This window comes from Humulus lupulus, chromosome 9 (genome assembly GCF_963169125.1).
Source record: "Humulus lupulus chromosome 9, drHumLupu1.1, whole genome shotgun sequence".
NCBI lineage: Eukaryota > Viridiplantae > Streptophyta > Magnoliopsida > Rosales > Cannabaceae > Humulus > Humulus lupulus.
Genome location: NC_084801.1, coordinates 131508248 through 131515541, shown reverse-complemented (window position 1 = coordinate 131515541; position 7294 = coordinate 131508248). Strand labels below are relative to the sequence as shown.

General features: G+C 34.0%; 1 long non-coding RNA gene across 1 annotated transcript; it reads right to left on the bottom strand.

The window, feature by feature from the left end:
* Positions 1–1003: 1003 nt before the first annotated feature.
* On the bottom strand, positions 1004–2667 carry LOC133801877 (uncharacterized). The gene is made up of 2 exons (XR_009877038.1): positions 2552–2667; positions 1004–1235 (listed from the first exon to the last, which is right to left on the bottom strand). It is a non-coding gene; the product is annotated as an uncharacterized LOC133801877 (long non-coding RNA).
* Between the last annotated feature and the right edge of the window lie 4627 nt (positions 2668–7294).

The following is a 7294-nucleotide window of genomic DNA, read 5'->3' as shown; positions in this document are numbered from 1 at the left end:
TATAATAATTGTAAGCATCTACAAATCTTCTCAAATAGAAATCTAGATTTTAATGTTCATAAACAAAAACGTTGAACGTAATGTAATTAAGAAATAAACAAAAGCGTTTATTAAAAAAACACTTGTATGATTGTAAACCTTTTTGTTTATAATTTTGGAATGCAACATGAAAACAATACCCCTTAAAAAAATTTGAAGAATGGTTTTGAAAAATTAACATAATGATATAAACGATTTGGTTAGGTTATACATAATGAATAAAATAACTATTTTGTTTGATAAAAAAAAAAAAAAAAAATGTGAACACATCTTAGGTAAACATAAAAGTTTATTTTAGTGGCAATTCAACATACATTAAATAAAATTATTTCTTTACTTGTTTAATTGAACAATAAAATCATACATTAATTTAATCAGTTTCGTTTAATTTATAATCAATTAGTTTAATGCATATATAACAATATAAAATAAACTAATTGGTTAAATTTGAAGCCTAAATTAAACTTGTTTGCATATTTTATTTTATTTACTATCAAAATAAACATGATTATTTAACTAAAACATTATATATATATATATAACAAAATTTAAACAAAGTGAGAAAGTAATTTATTTGGTTTATTTTATTAAATTGTGCATAAGAAAAAAATTTATTTTGCATGGTTTAAATCATTAGAATTAAATAATCACGAAAATAAACTAATTAGTTTTAATGTATTTAGTTTGAGTTAAATGTACTTATATGAAATTACTAATCTTCATATATTTTGATGATAATTTATGAATATTCAAATGAATTTGTATATAACTACTCAATAGAAGGCTCATAAAAAAATATACATAAAAGTATATTTTGATGTTTGAAATGTATGAGAGAAGTGTGATTTTTTTTTGTTGAAGTGGGTTGTTTAATGTGTATACCGAATATCAAGGTAAGTGTCATAATTCCATAGTGTAACACCCTAATTTAACTAGAACATATTTTTTGAATAAACATTTTAAATGCACAAGAAAGTAGTCTTTATTATTGCTCTGAAGCTGAGTTTCATAAAGGATAAAGCCAAAACATGCAATTAAATAAAATATGTCCCAACATAAATAAATGTATTTCATAAGACTAATAATAAACTATTGTGTTCTTAGGATCGTCGTCGTCCATGCAGTCTCCTCACAAAGCACATGCACCTTCTTGGAACAGTCCCCGCTCACCATGCCATCACATATTCAGTTCTTGCCTGTGGAGAGGAAAAAAGGGGGTGAGCTAAAGCCCAATAAGGAGAATCATATCAAACATAAACATAGAGCAAACCTCATATAGCAAACCATAATCTCATGTCATAACAAGACATAGCATCATCATCATCACAAACATCATACAGAAAACCTATGCGTGCACTACGCATGTAAATGGGAGAGATAACTACGATAAAGCTCTCATGGTCCTCTCTACAACCTCCATGGTCAACTTTGTGGCTACCTTTGTCCACCTTTTACCTTCCCAAGTACATGCCCTGAAACATTTAGCATACAACATGCATTCCAAACATTAGCAATCAAGCAAACATGTTTAACCTCCTTACCTTGGTGTGTGTGTGTGTGGAGTATTTGAAAAGAAGAAAGTAATTTGTCTTTGGTGATCAAAACCTAAACATAAAAGAAGAGCCTTATTGTAAGAACCATCATCATGTCCAATACCTAGGCCACATGTCCAAACCCTTTTTGCATGGGCCATGCACAACATGCAATAAATCCATATTATCCAAACTTATAATCAAACTTAAACCGAAACAACCTTAAGTGAGCATAAACTTAAAAATGATAACGATAATGATACCATTGGAGATTGAAAGTTGACTTGAACACCTCTAAACCACACTCCAATGACCACCAAGACGAAAAAAAGAAACTCATAAACTAAATTCAAACCAACCATCAAGATCTTACCTTAACCTTTGTTTCCTTTCTTCTCGAAAAATGCCGAGCCCTCGAACTACACCTCCACCTCCTCGGCCTTCTCTCTTTCTTTCTCACGCCTTCTCTTTTTCTTTCTCTCTTTCTTTCTTTGTATCTTTCTTTCTTTCCCCGCGTCTCTCTCTCTCTCTCTCTCTTCGTTTCTTTGTGTTGTGCGAAAATGAGAGCTAAGCTCTCTCTATTTATAGGCTCCAAGGTGTAACACCCTAATTTAACTAGGACATATTCGTTGAATAAACATTTTTAATGCAAAAGAAAATATTCTTGTGAATGCTTTGGAGCTGAGTTTCGTATAAGATAAAGCCAAAACATGCAATTAAAAAAAATTATGTCCCAACATAACGTAAATGTATTTCATAAATCTAAAAACTTACCATAATACCAACACCAAACAACCTTCAAAATAACCAATGATATCTTAAGTAGATGTGTAGGCCGAACCACTATGAAGAACTACCACCTAAGAGATTACGAACCCTAACCAAGAATCATATCTCCCAAATAACCATCAAAAGAACAAGAAGCGAATGAACTTGACGACTAAACCATAAAGCAACATTTTACCTTAAACCTTTATTACCTTCTTTCACAAAAATCTTGAGCCCTTGAGCTAAATATCCACCTCCTAGGCATTCTCTCTTTCTTTCTCACGCCTTCTCCCTTTCTTTTTTCTTTCTTTCTTCATTTCTTCCCTCACGCCTCTCTCTCTCTTCTTCTCTTTGTGTTGTGCGAAAATGAGAGCTAGGTTCTCTCTATTTATAGGCTCCAAGGCCACTCATCAAATCCTCCCAATTATACTTGATTGATTCCAATCTTCAATCAACATAGCCTAATTGATTTCTAATCACCATTGATTGATCATATTCTATTCACACTAGCATGAACCTAGTCCTCATTCTAGTCATGTTAATCAAACACTATCACCATCCATGATTTTCTAAAATCAATCATTATTAAATCTAATTGATTCTAATCCTATAACCACCATAAGCACATGAACCTAGACTTGATCTTGGACCATGTTCTTGATTGATTCGAAATCTCTTATTCTCCATTACCTTTATTGCCAAAATCACCACTTAAATGAAAGAATATTAGTAATAAAATCGCCCATTATCTTGTCATAACATTCATAAATCAATCAACTATGAATGATTTTCTAATCACTCATAAATTTGAAATTAACTAGTTGTCACCACCCTAATCATTCATTCCACACACATTCTGTAAATCCTCTTCATAATTTCAAAAATCAAGCATTAATTGTCACCTTTGATTTCTCCAATTCATATCCTAAGCCATCTAGGAAAATTCTCAATCAAATCATAATCACATTAATTCCTCAATTAATGTTGAAATCACCAAGATTGTCATGCTTGCATCTCATTGATTATCAAACAAATCAATGTGATCACCTCTTGATCCTTTTACACCACACACTCAAGGCTTGGTCACACACACATGTGCACACATTATCATATAATTATATCAAGACATAAATAAGTAAATAAAATAAAGGTAAGTAAATAATACATAAATAAATAAAACAATAACAATTGTAGTAAATAAGGTAACAACTAATTAAACAAGTAAACAAGATAATATATAAGAATATTAAAATAAAATAAGTGAATTAAATAATTAAACAACAATCAAATAAATTAAAATAAACAATAATTAAAATATGTGTGTTTGGATATTACACAAGGTCACACATCAAATCCTCCCAAGTAAAGCTGATTGATTCCAATCTTCCAATCAACATAGCCTAATTGATTCCTAATTACTATTCATATCCTATTCACATTAGCATGAACCTAGTCCTCATTCTAGCTATGTTCATCAAACACTATCCCCATCCATGATCTTTTAAAATATCACCATTAAATTCTCTTAATCTTCTATGAACCTAGCCTTAATCTTGCACTCTACACACAATTGATTTCCCATCATCAAATCCCATGAATGCTGAAATCTCCAAGCTAGAATCAAGAGCATCACAGAGGCTTGATTTTTGAAATTGGCTATTCAAAGGCAACTTTTGATTACACTCAATCAAGGAACAAATCTTGTCGTTCACATTGTCATCCTCTTGAATTTTTTAAAGTTGGGAACGTAGTGTTCGTTGCGGTCCAAGCTAGAGGAAGAACTCGTCTGAAGTTCGGAAATAAATACTTAATTTTAAAAGATTTATTTTTTATTCCAGATTTTAGTGGAAATTTAATTTCAGTTTCCATGTTGCAATTAGAGCAATTTGTTATGACTTTCACAAGTTCTAAAATATATATTTCCTTCAATGGATCACAATTGTGTATTGCATGTTTGGAAAATGAGCTTTATATTTTGCGACCTAATGAACCCCTCGCTCTTAACAATGATTTATTCAAAGTAGCTAAACCTAGGACCAATAAACCTCAAAAGACCAATAACGATAATATGATGTATTTATGGCACTTGAGACTAGGTCGCATTGGCTATGATAGGATTCAAAGACTTACAAAGGACGGGCCTTTGAGGGAACCCACCTTAGGTGAATTACCTATCTGTGAATCTTGTCTAGAAGGCAAACTGACAAAGCGTCCATTCTCTACAAAGGGTGATAGGGCCAAAGAACCACTTGGGCTTGTGCATTCAGATGTTTGTGGACCTTTGAATGTACAAGCCAGGGGTGGTTTTGAGTATTTCATCACTTTCATTGACGATTACTCTAGATACTCATGTCATTACCTAATGCATAGGAAATCAGAAACATTTTCAAAGTTTCAGGAATTCCTAGCAATGGCTCAGAACCAATTAGGTAAAATGTTAATGATCTTGCAATCTGATAGGGGTGGAGAATAGTTGGCTATGCAGTTCCAAGATCATTTAACTGAACTTGGGATTTTATCACAACTTACTACCCCGGGTACTCTGCAACAAAATGGTGTAGCGGAACGCCGGAACAGAACTTTATTGGAAATGGTTAGATACATGCTTAGTTACTCAACTCTACCAACTTCATTCTAGGGACATGCAATTGAAACCACAAATGACATTCTTAATGTTGTGCCATATAAATCAATCACCAAAACACCCTTAGAAAGCTGGAATGAACGTGAACCTAGTTACATCATTATAGAATCTGGGGGTGTCCCACCCACGTCTTGAGGAAAAGAGAAGGAAAGCTAGAACCGCGAACTGAAGTTTGCATGTTTGTTGGCTATCCTAAAGGTACTCGGGGTGTACTTTTCTATATTCATTCAGAAAAGAAAGTGTTTACTTCTACAAATGCTACTTTTCTGGAAAATGACTATGTCCAAAACTTCAAACCATGCAGCAAAGTAGTTTTAGAGGAGATGGTTAAAGAAGTGACTCCAACCAATGTTCCATCATCATCAACGCGAGTTGATGATGAAATTCCCACTCTTCATGTCCAACCGACACAAGTCAATTTAAATGAAGATAACACCACTGTTCCTGAGCAAACAGTCACGGTGCTTCGTCCTAGTGGGAGGGTTTCCAGGAACCCAGTTCGTTATGGTTTGGATGGTGAAACCAATATGTTTGTTTGTGACACTAGTGATGATGATCCGTTATCTTTCAAACAGGCAATGGTTAGACTTGTAAAAGAATTATGGCTCGAAGCCAAGAAACAGGAAATGGAGTCCATGTACTCAAATTCTGTCTGGGATCTTGTGGAAGCACCTAGTGACTTTAGGGCCATTGGGTGCAAGTGGATCTACAAGAAGAAACGAGGTGTTGATGGAAATATCGAGACTTATAAAGCTCGAATAGTGGCAAAGGGTTATACCCAAAGAGAAGGTGTGGACTATGAGGAAACTTTTACTCCGGTAGCCATGCTCAAATCCATTTGCATACTCCTATCCATAGCATCCGCTCTCGGCTGTGAGATATAGAAAATTGACATCAAGATAGCTTTTCTTAATGGGAAGCTTGACAAAGTCATTTATATGAATCAGCCAGAAGGATTTAAAGTAGCTGGACAAGAAGGAAAAGTTTGCAAGTTGAATAGGTCCATTTATGGACTTAAGCAAGCTTCTCGTTCCTAGAATCTTAGGTTTGATGAAATAATCAAGACCTATGGCTTTGAACAAAATATTGATGAGCCTTGTGTTTACCAACTGAAGGCAAATCAAATAGTGGTATTCCTAGTTCTTTGTGTAGATGATATCTTACTCTTTGGAAACAATGTTAAGAAATTATCAGATGTGAAGAATTGGCTGAGCACTCAATTCCAGATGAAGGATTTGGGTGAAGCAAGTTATGTTCTAGGTATCTAGATCATCAGGGATAGAAAAAAAAAAGACTCTTAGCTCTATCTCAAGCAGCTTACATAGATAAAATTCTTGAACGATTCTCAATGACAAATTCCAAGAAATGACGTTTACCGTCCCGCCATGGAATTCATCTTTCAAAGAAGCAATCTCCCCAGACTCCTGAAGAGGAAGATGCAATGAGAAAAGTTCCTTACGCATTTGCAGTTGGAAGTCTGATGTATGCCATGTTGTGTACTAGACCAAATATCTGCTATGCAGTGGGAGTAGTGAGCAGGTATCAGTCAAACCCAGGACCGGAACATTGGATTGTTGTTAAGCATATCCTGAAGTATTTAAGGTGAACTAGGGATTATATGTTAGTCTACAAGGGTGGTGTTCTGAACCCTGTAGGCTACACTGATTCATATTTTCAGACTGATGTCGATGACATGAAGTCTACTTCTAGAATGGTGTTTACTCTTAGGGGTGGAGCTGTGATATGGAGAAGCGTAAAGCAATCTTCAATCTCAAATTCCACCATGGAGGTTGAGTACATAGCCGCGTCAGAAGCAGCTAAAGAAATAGTCAGGCTAAAGAAGTTCTATTTGTGACAATACATGAGCGATAGCCAACTTGAAAGAACCTCGTAGTCACAAGAGGAGTAAGCATATAGAAAGGAAGTATCACATTATTCGAGAATATGTGGCCAAGGGAGATGTGAAGGTTATGAAGATTGCATCTGAAGACAATCTTCCAGATCCTTTTACAAAGACACTATCATAAGCTACATTTGATAAGCATATCAACGAAATGGGATTAGTAGAATTAAGGCATTAGTTTCAATTAGTGCAAGTGAGAGTTTGTTAGGTTTTTATGCCCTAATTAAAACCCAATTTCTTTGTAATCTCATTTATTATCAATAAAAGAATAGAAATCTTTTTTTGACTTGGTCAATCACTTTGCTCACATGTTTTATTTTCATGATTATTTGTTTAATATAAACTTCTATTAAATCCCAAGCATATATCTAATCGTATTTATAGTGACATAATCACAGTGGAATATAA